We start from the raw sequence: 16,931 nt of genomic DNA, 5'->3' as shown, positions 1-16,931 counted from the left end.
GCAGCCACTGACACCACTGCCATCATGGCGAAGTAACTTCACTGCCACTGCAGACACAGGAGATGCATGAGCCACCACTGTGGACACCACAGTCAAGCAGGTGGCTGCTGCAACCACCACTGCTGCAGTTGCCACCACCACTAGACCTGCAAGGCCGCCACCATCATCATGTGAGCAGCCTGCTGCCACTGGAGCCAATGCTACCATGCAGGCAGCCCACCAAAGCCACCTTCACAACCACCACTGCCTCAAGGGTGGCCACCTACCACAGCAGCAGCTGCAGCAGGCCACTGCCACCATTCAGGTGGACTGCCAACCACTTGACTGCATTGACACCAGGAAGGTCACCAGTGGAGTTCAGGGAAAGAGAGTAATAGAAGAAGCGATCCTTCTAGCAGGTGACCAGACATCAACATAGAGATACCAGAAATACAAAAAAGCAAAAATATATGAGTCCACCAAAAGAATAAAGTAACTCTCCAGTACCAAACCCCATATAGCAGGAATCCCTTGAAATGACTGTAAAGGAATTCCAAGTAAAAATCTTAAGGAAACTCAATGAGATACAAGAAGATGAAGTTAGATGGCACAATGAACTGAGCAAAACTATCCAGGATATGAAGAAGGAAATTTACAAAGAGATTAATACTTTCAAAAAGGATGTAGCGGAATTCATGGAACTGAAGGAGTCATTCAACAAAATAAAAAACACAACTGAGAGCTAAAGCAGCAGGCTAGAGCAAGCAGAAGAATTTCTGATCTTGAAGACAGTCTCTTCAAAATAACTCAGGCAGATTAAAAAAAAAGAAAAAAAGGATTATAAAAGCTGAAGAAACTAAAAGAGATACAGACAAGCTTACACACACAAATATCTGAATCATGGGTATTCCTGAAGGGGAGGAGAAAAGAAAAGGCACTGAGAACATACTCAACAAAATAATATTGGAAAATTCCTAAGTATAAGGAGATACACGGACCTTCAGATTCAGGGGGCTAAAAGATCCTCAAACATAGTCAATCCAAAAAGGTCCTCTCTGAGGCACATTATAGTTAGACTGGCAAAACCCAATGACAGAGAGAATCCTAAAAACAGAAAAGTGTCGAGTCACCTATAGGGGAGTGCCCATCAGACTAAAAGCAGACTTTCTCAAAAAAACTCTACAAGCCAGAAGAGAATGGGATGACTTATTCAAAGTAATAAAAGAAAAAAACTACCATCCAAGAATATTATAGCCGGCAAAGCTATCCTTCAGAAATGCAGGATAAATAGTGTATTTCCCAGATGAACAAAAACTACAAGAGTTCATCACCACCACATGACCAGCCCTACAAGAAATCCTCAAGTGAGTCCTGCATCTGGAATCCAAAAGATAATAATCACTACCATGAATACACAATAAAGAAAAAAACCACTGGCGGAACAAAAATGCAAATGAGAAAGATAAGGAAAGAGTATCTTACCACCTCCAAAAACCAACAAACACCAAAAACAAACAAGAAAAGTGAAAAAAAGAAACAAAGGATATTTAAAACACCCAAACAAAAATTGATAAAATGCCAGAAGTAAGACAATAACTTTCAGTAACAACCTGAAATGTAAATGGATTAAATCCCCCACTCAAAAGACACAGACTGGCTGATTGGATTCAAAAGCAAGATACAACTATATGCTGTCTACAAGAGACTCACCACACCTGTAAAGAGATACACAAACTAAGAGTGAAGGGATGGAAAAAATATACCATGCAAATTGTAATAAAAAACGAGCAGGAGTAGCTATTCTCATATTAGATAAAATACACTTTAAACCAAAAACTATAAAAAGAGACAAAGAAGGCCACTAAATAATGATAAAGTGATCTATCCAGCAAGAAGACATAACAGTCATAAATATATATACACCCAACATCAGAGCACCCAGATATATAAAAGAAACACTATTAGACCTAAGGAAAGAGATGGACCCAAATATATTTGGGAACCTGAACACTCCTCTCTCAACAATGGAAAGATCATCTAGTCCACAAATCAACAGAGAAACAAAGGATTTAAACCACACTTCAGATCAACTGCTCTTAGCAGATATCTGCAGGGTATTTCATCCAACAACCACAGAATATATATTCTTCTCATCAGCATATGGAACATTCTCCAGGACAGACCACATGTTAAGTCACAGAACAAGCCTCAACAAATTTTTTTTAAAGTGAAATCATTTCAAGTATCTTCTCAGACCACAATGGATTAAAACTAGAAATTAATAACAACAGAAACTCTGGAAACTATACAAACACATGGAAATTAAACAACATGCTCCTGAACAATATATGGGTCCAAGAAGAAATTAAACAGGAAATCAAAAGATTTCTTGAAACCAATGAAAATAAAGACACATCATATCAAAACCTGTGGGACACTGCAAAAGCAGTATTAAAAGAGAAGTTTGTTGCAATAAACACTTACATCAAAAGAATAGAAAGATTTCAAATAAATGACCTAATGCTTCACCTCAAAGAACTCGAAAAACAAGAACAATCCAATCCCAAAATGAGTAGACAGAAAGAAATAACTAAGATCAGAGCAGAACTAAATGAAATAGAAACCCCAAAAATGATACAAAGGATAAAAAAACCAAAAATTTGGTTTTTTAAGAATATAAACAAAATAGACAAACCATTAGTTAGGATAACTGAAAAAAGAAGAGAGAAGACCCAAGGAATAAAAATTAGGAATGAAAAAGGAGACATTACAACCAATACCACAGAAATATGAAGAATCATTAGAGACTATTATAAACAACTGTACCCCAACAAATTTGAAAACCTGGAGGAAATGGATAAATTCTGGACACATACAAATTATTGAGACTGAACTAAGAAGAAATAGAAAACCTGAACAGACTAATAATAAGCAGCTAGACAGAAGCACTAATCAGCAGTCTCCCAACAAAGAAAAGCCCAGGACTGGATGGTTTTGCTGCTGAATTCTACCAAAGCTTTAAAGAGGAATTTACAACAATTATCTTCAAACTATTCCAAAAAATTAAAACAGAAGCTATTCTCCCAAACTCATTCTATAAGGCCAGCATCACCCTGATACCAAAATTGGACAAAGATACAACTAAAAAAGAAAACTATAGGTCAATACCTTTGATAAACATAGATGCAAAAATCCTCAATAAAATATTAGCAAACAGAATACAGCAACACATCAAAGAAATTATACACCATAATCAAATAGGATTCATCCCAGGGATGCAAGGACAGTTCAACATACTCAAGTCAATAAATGTGATACATGCATCAACAAAATCAAGGACAAAAACCATATGATTATCTCCATAGATGCAGAAAAGCATTGGACAAAACTCAACATCCCTTTATGATAAAGGCTCTCAGCAATTTAGGTATAGAAGGAAAGTATCTCAACACGATAAAAGCTGTATATGACAAACCCACTGCCAATATCATCCTGAATGACAAACCCACCTCCAACATCATCCTTAAGAAACAGATGATAAACGCACTACCAATATCATATTTAAGAAAAAAGAACAAGACAAGAATGCCCACTCTCACCACTCTTATTTAACATAGTATTGGAAGTACTGTCCAGAGCAAAATTCAGCAGCAATTTTATACTCCAACACAAACTAGCAGAAAAAGAAATCAAGAAAGCTAGCCCATTTACAATAGTCAGCAAAAAAATAAAATACCTAGGAATAAATTTAGCCAAGGAGGTGAAAGATCTCTACAATGAGAACTACAACTCACTGTTGAAAAATTAAAAAGGACACAGAAAGATGGAAAGACATCCCATGTTCTTAAATTGGAAGAATTAACATTTTGAAAATGTTCACAATACCCAAAGGGATTTACAGATTCAATGCAATCCCCATCAAAATATCAATGACATTCTACACAGAAATGGAAAAAAAATGATCCTAACATTCATATAGAACAACAAAAGACACTAATAGCCAAAGCAATCCTAAGCAAAATAAATAAATAAATAAAGCTGGAGGCATAACACTACCTTACTTCAAATTATACTATAAAGCTATTGTAACCAAAACAGCATGGTATTGACATAAAACCACACACTTGGACCAATGGAACAGAATAGAGAACCCAGAAAGCAACCCACAAACTTACAGCCAACTGTTCTTTGACAAAGTCACAAAGAATATACATTGAGGAAAAGACTGCCTTCTCAATAAATGGTGCTGGGAAAACTGTACATCCATGGGTAGAAATATGAAACTAGACCCATACCTCTCTTCATATACCAAAATCAACTCAAAATGGATTAAATATTTAAATATAAAACCTGAAACTATAAAACTACTAAAAGAAAACATTGGGGAAATAACTCAAGAAGTAGGACTGGGCAAAGACTTTATGGATATGACCCCCAAAGCATAGGCAATCAAAGAAAAAATAAACAAATGGGATTATATCAAACTAAAAAGCTTCTACATAGCAAAAGAAACAATTAACAGAGTGAAAAGACAGTCCACAGACTGGGAGAAAATATTTTCAAACTATGCCTCTGACAAGGGATTATTTTCCAGAATATATAAAGAATTCAAACAACCACACAATAAAAAATCAAATAACCTGATTTTTAAAATGGGCAAAGGAGCTGAATAGGCATTTCTCAAAGAAAGATATAAGAATGGACAACAGGTACATGAAAAAATGCTCAGCATCACTCAGCATCAGGGAAATGAAAATCAAAACCATATTGAGATATCATCTCACCCCAGTTAGACTGGCTACTACCAAAAAGACAAAGAATAACAAATGCTGGCAAGGATGCAGAGAAAGGGGAACCTTCCTACATTGTTAGTGGGACTGTAAATTGGTGCAGCCATTACGGAAAATAATATGGAGGTTTCTCAAACAACTACTGATTGAACTGCCATATGATCCAGCAATCTCACTACTGGGTATATACCCAAAGGATTGGAAATCATCATGTCGAAGGGATACCTGCAACCCCATGTTTATTGTAACTCTATTTGCAATAGCCAAGAGTTGGAACCATCAACAGACTGGATAATGGAAATGTGGTATATTTACACAATGGAATACTACTGTGCCATAAAAAAAATGAAATTCTGCCATTCACAGCAACATGGACAAATACTTAGAAAATCATGTTAAGTGAAATAAGCCAGGCACAAAAAGAGAAATACTGCATATCCTCACTCATAAGTAGGAGCTAAAAAATAAATAAATTTAAGAAAAAAAGATGCAACAATCACAATAAAATGTTGAACTTTCAAAAGGAGAGAACAGAGCTGAGGTTGTCAGATGTGGGAAAGGGGGAGGGGGAGGAAGGTAAGGGTGGAATTGGTAAAGGACCATGAAAAATGATTACGTTGTATAATGGTGAATATACTAATTATCCTGATTTGATATTGCACACAGGTAATGACATTCAACTCTGTACCCAACAGATATGTACAATCAACTATGTTATAATTTAAAAAAACACAAAAACAAAGATGAAAAGGCAAACAAAACAAAACAAAAACCCTGCAACAGGACTTGCTTTGTAAGTACGTGTTAAAATTCAGTGCAGCATAGAGCCATAGGTATACATGTGCATGGCGGGGAGGGAAGGGGAGTCACACTTCAAGCAGTTAAACATTTGTTGAATATCTACTACCATACTTCATTGATTCTAAGATGCACATTTTCCACATTTTAACAGCTCAGGTATCAGCATGTCTCTTACAATGAAGGACATCCTGCAATCACTGTTGGCCAGGGGGCAGCTGGGATATAATTTTCAGTCTGCACAGAATTTGATCATAGTTCTTCATATTTTCATCTCCTGAATCAAGTTGTGTGAATCATTAATACTATATTTGCAGGGTTTAATAGTTGTTTAAAATATCTTCAAAGAGATTAAACTGTGATGCACCATTGATACAAATATTATACATGCAGAAAAGGAATCTGTGCAACAGGGCACATATTATGGGTTGGGAGAATGATTGCAATTTCACATTTTCTTGCAAAGTAACACCAAGTGATTTTTGACATCTAAGAAAGGATGACACTAACAAGTAGATGAAGCCATTTCACATTTTTTTACTGATGTGTGAGAATATTTCAAAAAGTTCATGGAAAAATAGAATTAAAAGATAATATGAATCTTTCTATAAGCATTTCATGTTTTTCACATAAAATTGTATTGCTTTTCACAAGCCAAGAAATGTCTCTGAAGATAGTAACACTAAATGATACATATCTATGTCTAAATAGTCCAAAATAACTCAATAAATACACTTATTAAAGTGATAATATATTTATTAAAATATTTTTATTTACGTTTTACTTTTATTTACAATTATTATTTTTTAAAGTAATAAATAATAAATCACTGAAATAAGTGATAGCAATTGTTAGTAGTACATAAAATAATGTTTCATATTAAAATCAATAACAATGTATTTGATGAAATAAGGCATATGACAGCCACTGTGGTAGGTAGCAAAAAGGCCAAGAGAAATAATTCATGCATGGTCCCTATATCTGAAGTGCACACCGTCTAATGAGGTGTAATAGGAAAGGGTTATAAGGGCAACCTTCACTAAACCAGAGACTTTACCTCCTCTGTCACACACCCTTTGTTTTCTGGCCCAAATTCCATTTAAGAAGTATTGTGGGGAAACATTTATGAGAATGTTTGCAGGTTATAAATTAATAGATTTACGAAGTATTTAACTGCCTTGGCAACTACAATACCCCAGATGCTTAAGCCAAAAACCTTAGAGTAATCCTTGACTTCTCTGTCTCTCACTCCCCACATGCAATCCAGAAAAAGATCTTACTGGTCTTTAACTCCAAAATGTATCCACAGAATCTGACTGTTCTGCTACCACCTTAATCCGGTTCACGTCATGTCTCGCCCAGAGCACTTGCAGGAGCCTCTGACAAGTCTTCCTACTGTCCACATTCACCCACCTCCCACCCACGGTCTATCCTCAACACAAAGCCAACGTGAACCTTTTAAGCATAATTCAGATCATGCTACTCTTGTGCCCCAAATTCTGAAATGGCCTGCCATTTGACACAGAGTAACGGCCAAAGTTACTGCAAAGGCCTGCAAGGCCCTGAATGATCGGCCCCCTGTGACCTCTCTGATCTCCTGTACTCTCCCTCTTTCTTTCAGTCACTTCACTCCAACCTGCTGGCCTCCTTGCTGTTCTTTGAACACACCAAGCATGATTTTGCTTCCAGTCTTTGCTCTTGCTCTTCCCTGTGCTGAATATTCTTCTCTGAGATAACTGCTTGGCCAACTCTCTCATTTCCTTTCAGTCTTTACTCAAATCTCACCTTGTCAATGAGGCCTCTCCTAATCACTCTATTCTCTCTGCTCCCAATTCGCCTTACCCTGACCTAGTTTTTCTTTTCATTACAGCATTTATCTTCTTCTAACATAAACTGTATAACTTACGTATAAGGTTTATTGCTTATTGCCAGATTGCTCACTTCCTTCTGTCCCCTGAATCAAAGCTCCGTGAAGCCTATCTTTTTGTTCACTGCTGCATTCCAGCACCTACGACAATGATGAACACGTTCCCTGGCACAGGCCTGGCTGCCTGCCCCCTTTCAAAAACAAAACACTCAAAAGTCAAATGTGGGTAAAAAAGGGAAGTCAGCTTTTTTCCAGGAATGTCAGTGACCTGAGGAGAGATGTTAGGCTAACCCTTCTCTCCGGTAAACCTAAGGGACAATGACCAGACTAAAGCCATCTTAAAGACTCAGATTTGCTGAGAGGTTTTTATTTTATTTTATTTTTATTTTAACTTCTCAATATACATTGTAGTTGATTTTCGTGACCCTTTGCTGAGGGGTTTTTAAAGAGAGGCTTGAGGGAATGGAACGTGGGAAATGAATAGCAGGAGGGAGGGGGACATGCAAGGGGCCATGTGCAAATTCTCATCAAGGCTCCATCTGGTTTCTGCTCCTGTCTTTGCTGTTTTCTCAGGGTCTGAGAATTACGTGCAAGTCTACTTCAGGCTGACTGGAAAACAACTTTACATTCATGTAAATAATGTCATCTTGCCCCATAGCCAAGGTTCAAAATATCAAATAACCATAGGAAAAGAGGGACCTCAGAGAAATGCATGCCAAGAAAAAAACTGTGCCCTTTTAAAATCTTTTAGACCCCATGTGGTTTTAGATCCCAACATGGCTCCAGTCTTGCTTTCTCCAAAAACATACAAGTAGAAGCTCCATAAACATTTACTGATTGAATAAATAAATGATTTTTATTATATATATGAATCAAATATGTATATGAATATAAACTCATGTCTGTAAAATCACTTAGGACAGGCAGAGAAAACATAAGCTGAAAATATTCTAAAGTCAAAAAGTAAATTACGTCCTGAGAGAAAGCCCAGAGGAAAATTCCCTATAGAATCTAGAGTACTGACAGTCCAGAAAAGGCAGATGAGAGAGGAGACAGGGAAGACGGAATCTCTACCTTGGGTGAGGGGCAGGTCTGCTGCGGTAGATGGTCCAAGCTTCCGGCATTAATGCCTCCAGGCTACACCCAATTGAATGGATAAAAGCTTGCAATGAGCTCCTCTAAAAATGTGCATCCCCAGGAACATCTTCCATACCCCCACCTGCACTCGCACCATGGGCTACAAGGAATGCCCCTGAAGAATGCTCATCTTCTAAAATAGAACTCAGAGTTGTACAACCAACACTGACACCTCTCACTCTTGTCAAAATAAAGCCTACGGTTTTCTTGAGGACACACAGCCAGCACAAGCAAGCCAGCAGCAACCAAATCATATGCAGTCACATGCCATTTTCCAGTTGACGACACACTGCATATACAATGGTGGCTACACCATAGAGTCTAGGTGTGTAGAGGGCTATACCTATAGGTTTGTGTAAGTACACTCTGATCTTCACACAATGATGAAATCGCCTAATGACGTGTTTCTCAGAACATATCCCCGTCGTTCAGAGAGACATGATTGTACTCTTTCTCTCCTTACTTCCTTATGTCTAACCACCACCGAAGGAGTGAAAAGAGAAGAGACAGTTATAAATCTACTTGGAGAACCATTAAACTGCTTTTTACTTTCAATTTGATCCTAACCTATCTTAAGGTTAAAACTCTTCAGCAAAAATAAAAGTTTTGAAATAATATTCAAAAATCCAACAAAAGTGCACATCATAGAAAGCTGAATACCTGAAAATTTAAACCACTTAAACTCCAGAATTGCAAATTCTCTTTCTGAGCCACTCACCTTGTCTCCCACCTTTCTTGCTTGCTTAAATTGGGTAGGTCCACTACAAGACAGCACAGCACGCCGCAACCCACTCACATTTAACCCCACATGCCTACCTGCTACCTGCAGAAACCCCACCTATCCTTCAGTGCCTAGCTCCAATTCCAAACCCCTTGGGAAGACTGCAGAACTTGGCTTGTTCCCTTTTTCTGGCATATTTCTTGTCCTCTTTCCTTTTCAAATGCATTATGTGTGCATTTGATATAATTCCCATAACAGACTTGAGTCTCTTCCTTGTCTCTGTATCCTTAAAGTACACTCTGCATAATAGCCCCAAACTAAATGGCTGTAGAGGCCACAATCATAAGGAAGCACACTTGCAAATGCATGAAAAAGATAGTTCCAAGAAGATAAAAATGATCTTAAGTATTTTACCCTGCCCTCATTTATATCTCACTGATACCCTTTCACACGTAGAACCTAACAGATTTTTTCAAAAATTAAAAAATAAAAATGTATTTTTGTCATGATTATTATTTTGTTCTATTGTAGTAGCTCTTGAGGAAAAAAGGTCACATTTTTAACCCAGAAGTATTCAACTGATTTTTTTTTTTTTTCAAAAAACTTGGAAAAGTATGTAGACTCAGTTCGCCTATGCTGGATGCCCCAGAAGACGCATAGGAAGAGGAATCAAGGCAGTTGCCAATACCTAAGATTCAGCACTGCCAGGAATAAGTACATCTCAGTGCAAGGGAGAGGAACTCTTCAGGAGTAAAAGAACTGAGTCCGTAGCCAGCCCTATAACTTATTGTCCAAACCAGGCCATTTCTGAGAGTAAAAGAGGCACCATTAACAACCATACCAAGCAGCAGGTATTAAGCAGCAGTTTGCCTGGAACTGTAGCAGACAAACTGGAACCTATGACAATCCTACAAAAAAGCCCCAGGGCACAGCAGGAGAAAGACCATTGTAGTTCCAAAGCAGCTCTAGTTAGCTTAGAATAAATTCCCTGACAAAGCTGCCTATTGAAAGAGCCATTCAGCATTCTACTATCTCTAGAAGGCTCAGCAGGAAAAGAAAAATTGCCGAAAATGTTCTGTTGAACAATCCAGTCACCATGGAATCGGAACAGTGAAAGCTGCTAGATGCCTTTTCCATCCATCCATCAAAATCTATCTCCCACTGCTGTCATCAACAATTAGGATCAGAATGATGGAGAGAACCATTACCCGGGAGTCTCTATCTTCTCTGCCATCTTGGCACAGGTAACATCTTAGGGAGGAAAGAAGGCACCATTATCTACCACAACAAAACGAAGAAAAAAATCATAGAGATCCAAAATGTTGACACTGGAAGGGAACTTAAAGACAATCTAATCCATGTTCCAAATTTATATATGAGGTGACACAGGTTAGCAACATTAAATAAAACACTTCATGTACATAGAAGAGAAAAAAATTATAATTTAATCCACTCATCCCTTCACTTAATAAACACTTATTGAGTATTCCCAATGTGACAGACACTAGGATAAGCACTGGGGGATAAAAAGATAAATAAGATATAATCCTGCCCATGAGGATCTGTATATTTATAGTTTAAATGTACTAGCAATAGTATTTCAAAAACTGATTGCCGAATATACCATGAGACTGTTGTGTTAATACCACTTGAGAATTCTAGCCAAATAGCCAAAAAAAAAAAAAGAACTATTAATAGGGAGAATGTTGGTAAACACAGCCACTATATGGTAACTTTGCTAAGAATGCTTGAAGTTAAAAAATGTTTACTAATGAAAGTCTTCCATTTGTCTTTTTCTATTCCTTCTTACCCCACACTTGTGTATCAGATTATTCAAAACGATGAGAATCAAACTGAATCCTACAATTTTTTTTGTAATAGTATATTTATATACAATAAATATTGAAGTTCAAAATATATATTTTCAGATTTCCTAGAATCCTGAAATATACAAATCTAACTTAATTACACTCAGATCTTTCTTTTCTATCTGTGGAAAAAATGGGCCTCTAAAACTACACTAATGAACCTTTACCATTTATTCATAGAACATCATCATGTGGAAAAATGATCGTTCTATAAAATTAATTTAATTAGAAGATCTTTCTAATTCATTCACCCTTCATAGAATTTACAATCACAGAACATTCTAAACATTTTGTAAGAAAACAGGACTTGGGGCCTAAAGGAAACCAGTATCCAAAAAAAACGATTTCAATATAACCCAAACAAAACATTACTTAAACCCAGAAATATGGGTTATATTTTTTTAAGAAGACTATTTCAACTAATGAATAAAATGATTTACCATATCAATAAAGCATCAGAACCCAATACCATGAAAAGTTTTGCAGTTAAAGACCATGTCTGCAATGTGACAGTTTCCTGTTAAATTTTCTTCTTTTAAGTTCACTTCTCAATATTGCTGAATTCGAATTTTAATCAACAGTTTCATTAGATTTTCATGTTCATGTAAAATATGATTTACCCTTGAATACTTAAAAAAATGGGGGGTTTTGTATATCTTAGCAGCTCAAAATATAAAAAAGTTTCATGAAAGAGATATTGAAAAAATTACAAAGTTCTCCAATACCATACTTTAGCATTCAATTACAATAATAAACTGGTACAAGTTTTCACAGCCTTAAATATTTCCAACCTACATTGAGCTTAGTGGTTTACATTATGTGAATGCCAAATTAAATGAGGATGAGGTGAGCGAAAATATATTCAGAAACCTTCACATCATTGCTGGTTAGTATGATTTCTTTATAATAAAAAAAGGCATTCAAATACAGCCCAATGCTGAAAATATCTGGGCTTCCTCTAGTTCATAAGAGTAACAATGACTAAAAAAGAAAAAAGCAAGGAAAAAAGATTAACAAATAAAATATAACTACTGAGTCTATATAGTGTGATTAAACACAGAAGAAAGTGCCAGTAATTCTTGTTAGCAGGTTCTATACAAATTTGGGATGTCACAGATTGCAAATGATGAGGAAAAAAATTCTAAATTGTAAAACAAAATGTTTTTATTTCACTTCACAATCATGCATTTAAAAGGTGACCAGCCTGGATTGAGACTAGAATACGTGTAGTCTGACTCAGCACTAGCCCTCATGCAAAACTGTGCATATGTGGAGGCAGGGAGTATATGGGAAATCTCTGTACCTTCTGCTCAATTTCACCGTAAACCTAAAATTGCTCTAAAAAATAAAGTCTATTAAAGAAAAAAAAAATACCAGCTCCTTTCCTCTGAAGCTTCTGGGAACTGCAAACATAAACTGCCCTTCAATTAACCCAGATTCCTGAGCCTCCAGAACTCCTACTTTCAATAAATAACCAACACTCATAAATATCTGTTCACAAATGTAATCTTTTTAAAGTGTCCTTCCTATGTTTCTGTGTATAAACAGAGTAGCAACAATAAAAAATACATGCCATTTCCTTGGGAGGAACTATAATAAACTACTAAATAGGTTGAATAATATTGTTGCTGCTGTTGTGGTTACTAGAGCCTGGGAAGAGGGAGGGGACTAGGGAGAGGTTGGCTAATGGATAAAAAATTACAGCTAGATAGAAAAAATAAGTTCTGGTCTGGTGGTGTACAGTAATGCTAGGCATCTATAATTAACAATAATTTACTGTATGTTCTCAAATGGCTAGAAGAGAGGAGCTCAAATGTTCTCATCACAGAGAAATAATGAATTTTTGCAATGATGAGTATGCTAATTACCCTGATTTGATCATCTTATATTGTATACATGTATTGAAATATAACTCTGTACCCCATAAATATGTATAACCAATACATGTCCATTAAAAATAAATTAATTAAGTAAATTTAAAAATATTGCTGCTACTTATGAGAAAGTGTGGGAAATGATAAGCCTGTTTGTATGAAAATTCTAAACTCTAGTGTAGTATGTAGAAGCCAATTTTCTAGGGATTCAGGTTTCCATACATAACAGTGTTCTAATGTAAAGCCCCGACTATTTTCTATCATGGCAATTCAACACTTGCTGTAAAAAAAAAAAAAAAAAAAAAAAAAAAGGATCATTATAATCAGCTAATAGTAAGATATTGAAGAATGCCAGAGGCAAGAAAAATGCATGGGCCTCAAAAGTGGGTTTAAAGGTTTAAGGAAGTTGAATCATAAAGTAGAATTCTGTATAACTTTTTCCCCTAGATTTTTCCCTTGTTAGTACCAAAGATCTATGATGAAAAGCAGCAGTCTCTCACCCAATTCCTCCCCTCCCGCAGATACACTTTTCAAGGATATTTAACTGTTTCTGTTTCTAGGGGGTAAGGCGGCTATCTCCGTAAGTCTAAGTTTGTTTCTTTTTGTTATCCTGATTTGTTAACTTTAGCTAATATCTACCAACTGCCATCATTATGAAACGTGAGAAGTGAGTTTATCTACCTTGTTCTCTCCTCCCCTTCCCCTCTTCCTGGTATGCAATTTTTAGCTTTTGTATGCATTAACCGTTAACTATAAATAACAAACTAACCACATACTGCTCATTAGAGCAACTTTCCACAGGACCTCTTGAATACATTTTGTGACATAAACACATTAACATCCAAACATATTTTCTCTGCTTTTCATAAGATTGATTCTAAGTGATGAAAATCGATAAACACAACCATAATGACATGTAAATTTGCTCTGATGTTGTACTAGAAATATATTTCCCTCTCCACGATTCCATTACATGACCCTGAATATATATGTATATAGGTTTTGTCTACACTTGTTCTTAGCCAAAAGGCCAAGGAGCTATTAGGTTTTGCCTAAAAGAATCAATTCAACAGGCATTTATTTAGTGTCTACCACATGCAAGCTAGTACCAAATCTACTGGATAAAGATATGAAAGAGGAATATTTGTGTTCCTCTACAAAAACAACTACAACCAGGAAGAAAGTTATGAGGAGATCTGGAAAATAATCAGTAAATTATCAGTGCCAACTCATACTTTTTTTTTTAAGTAATTGGCCTGTTAATTATTAGGATGCATTTAGTCATGCAGCAAATACTTAAGCACCTACTGTGTGTCAGGGACTGCAAAGGGCACTGGAGAAAAGTTGGTGAGCTAAAATGAACATGATGCTATGAAGACTGTAAGAAAAAATACATTATAAGAACGTAATAGAAGTGGACATGATTCAGTCTTGGGAGAGTCAAGACAGACGTGAGAAATGACACAAATCGTGATGATATTTAGAGGACATGAAAATTAAACTAGGTAGTAAGAGAGGCAGGAGAATGGTATAGAAGGTAGCATCCTGAGCAGAAAAACAAACTTGCCTAAAGCCCTTGGGATTGCCCAATGGACAAATAGGAAGAAAACCAGGTGACTTGAACCCAGAACACAAGGGAAAATGTAAGTTATTTGATACCTGATAGACGGATTATATGTATGTATGTGTGATTCAAATATATATTATGCATGTAACCCTATATACATTCTCTGTGTGTATATATATATATAACTTCATATGTATGTTATATAACTTTAAAGAGTTATATTATTATAAAAAGTAATTTTTGATATTAATCCCTATATATATTATACATGTAATAATACAATTTTAAATTAATTTTACCAATTCCTCTACAAATTGCTAAAATAAAAATCCTTTCTCTACCAGAATAATTATATAAACAAGCCATATGAATCTATATATGTCTTTATGCTCCTTCCAAAAGTTTTAAGTTGCTCCTTCCAAAAGTTTTTCAGCTACATGTTTACTGTAGCTGGAAAGACAATGTGATTTATATAATGTCCACATTAATGAAAAATTACTCTCTGCTTTGCAGTTTTTGCTACTCTTTTTCAACTCCCCCACCCCCGCTTTGTTTTTCAAAACACTGAATGTGCTTGTAAACTTTATTGTTTCTGTACGGACCATTTCCTAGGACACTATTTTTTCAACAGTGCTTTAAACTTATTAATGAAATCAATTAAGTGGATCCATTTTTTTAATGTAATAGAACAAAATAGAATCAATCAATAAATGTCAGAGTGCATAATACGTAGTAATGAAAAGTGTTGTTTCTGAAGCTTTTGTTTTAGCTATGAACACACACACACACACACACACACACACACACACATAATGGGTTAATAGAAAAAATGCATTTCTTTGTTTCACAGTCAAAAATGTATGAGAAACACTGTTCTAGAAACCTCTATGCCAGAAAAGTAAACACTGTCAGGAGAGTATTTCTTCCCAAAGTATGTATAAATGACCCTGTTTGCAATAGAAACATTTTCATCATCATTATCAAGCACACCATCAAATAAGATTTAGCCAATGCCTATGAAACTTGCACAATCCAGACAGAATTGAGCCTTGTTAAGACAGAATTCTATAAAGGGTGCAACTTCCCTGATTGTATACACTCCCAACATCGGGTCTTGACTAGAACAGGTAGGTAGGGTTCACCAGATTAGACATCTACCTGTAAAAATACTTAAGGTAGTTAGTTAACTTACCATAGAACTGCAAAAGTTGAATCTCATTCAATGATATGCCCTTTACATTCATTTTAACACACAATAAAATATAAAGAATATACAATAGTTCTCATGTTGGACTCCAGTTATAACCTACTAACAAACTGTCAATAACCTCTAATGTATGTGGTAAAGAAAATATTTCTAATTAATTTTCAATGCTATTATCCACAGCCTATGTTGGAGAATTTTCTGATGTGATAAGACTTTAATCAATTGGTGAACACTATTCATTGAACACCTACTGTATCTATCAGGAGAAGGACCTTTCATGGGCCAATTAGAGTGTGCCATAAACCACAGAATATGGTTAACTCAAGTCTGTGCATCTGAAGTTTAAAAACAGAAAAAGAAGAAGAAAAAAACAAGCATAAACATTGCTTCCTACTTCAAGGGGCTTGACCATTGTTAAAAATTAGTAAAGCAGAAGAATTTTTCAGTAATATGAAAAGATGATTATAGGGAAAGCATGCTAGGTGAGAAAAATAACAAGGAAGAATATTCAAATTTTCCATAAAAGTGAAATGTTTTCCTAAGGGTCTATCTCAGCAAGTATTTAATTTGTCTTATTTCTAGAATTGTTCTTTATTGAATGTCTGTACTTACGGCACTTTACAATTGGTGTCCTTTTTGTAACAATAACAGTAGGAAAAATAAGTTCTAGTGGTGTACAGTAGTGCTAGGCATCTATAATTAACAACAATTTATTGTCTGTTCTCAAATGGTTAGAAGAGAGGAGCTCAAATGTTCTCATCACAAAGAAATCATAAATTTTTACAATGGTAAATATGCTAACTATCCTGATTTCACCATCACACGTTGTATACATGACTTGAAATATAACATTGTACCCCATAAATATGCACAATCGATATGCCGCAATTAAAAGTAAATTTCTTTTTAAAAACAGTTATTTGAATGTATAGGAATCTAAATCGGAAGCCCATAAGAGGAAAAATCGCCACCTGAGAAGCTGGGTGAGCAGATTTTGAAAACTCACAGTCATCCCTTTAAGAAGAAGCAGGGTAATTTACCTGGAAAAGATGCCATTTGAAAGAGAGATCAATATGTAATTTTAGCTAGATTGCTTCCCTATTGTCCTTTGGGCCAATGCCAA

At 35.7% G+C, this 16,931-nt stretch overlaps 1 pseudogene; it reads left to right on the top strand.

The window, feature by feature from the left end:
- The first annotated feature begins 205 nt into the window (after nucleotides 1-205).
- The window catches only part of LOC134369459 (uncharacterized), a 78,887-nt pseudogene continuing 62,161 nt past the window's right edge, over nucleotides 206-16,931 (top strand).

Source organism: Cynocephalus volans, chromosome 1 (genome assembly GCF_027409185.1).
Source record: "Cynocephalus volans isolate mCynVol1 chromosome 1, mCynVol1.pri, whole genome shotgun sequence".
In the NCBI taxonomy this organism is placed as follows: Eukaryota; Metazoa; Chordata; class Mammalia; order Dermoptera; family Cynocephalidae; genus Cynocephalus; species Cynocephalus volans.
The sequence above is the reverse complement of the archived record's forward strand: the minus strand, read 5'-3'. Positions and strand labels throughout refer to the sequence as shown.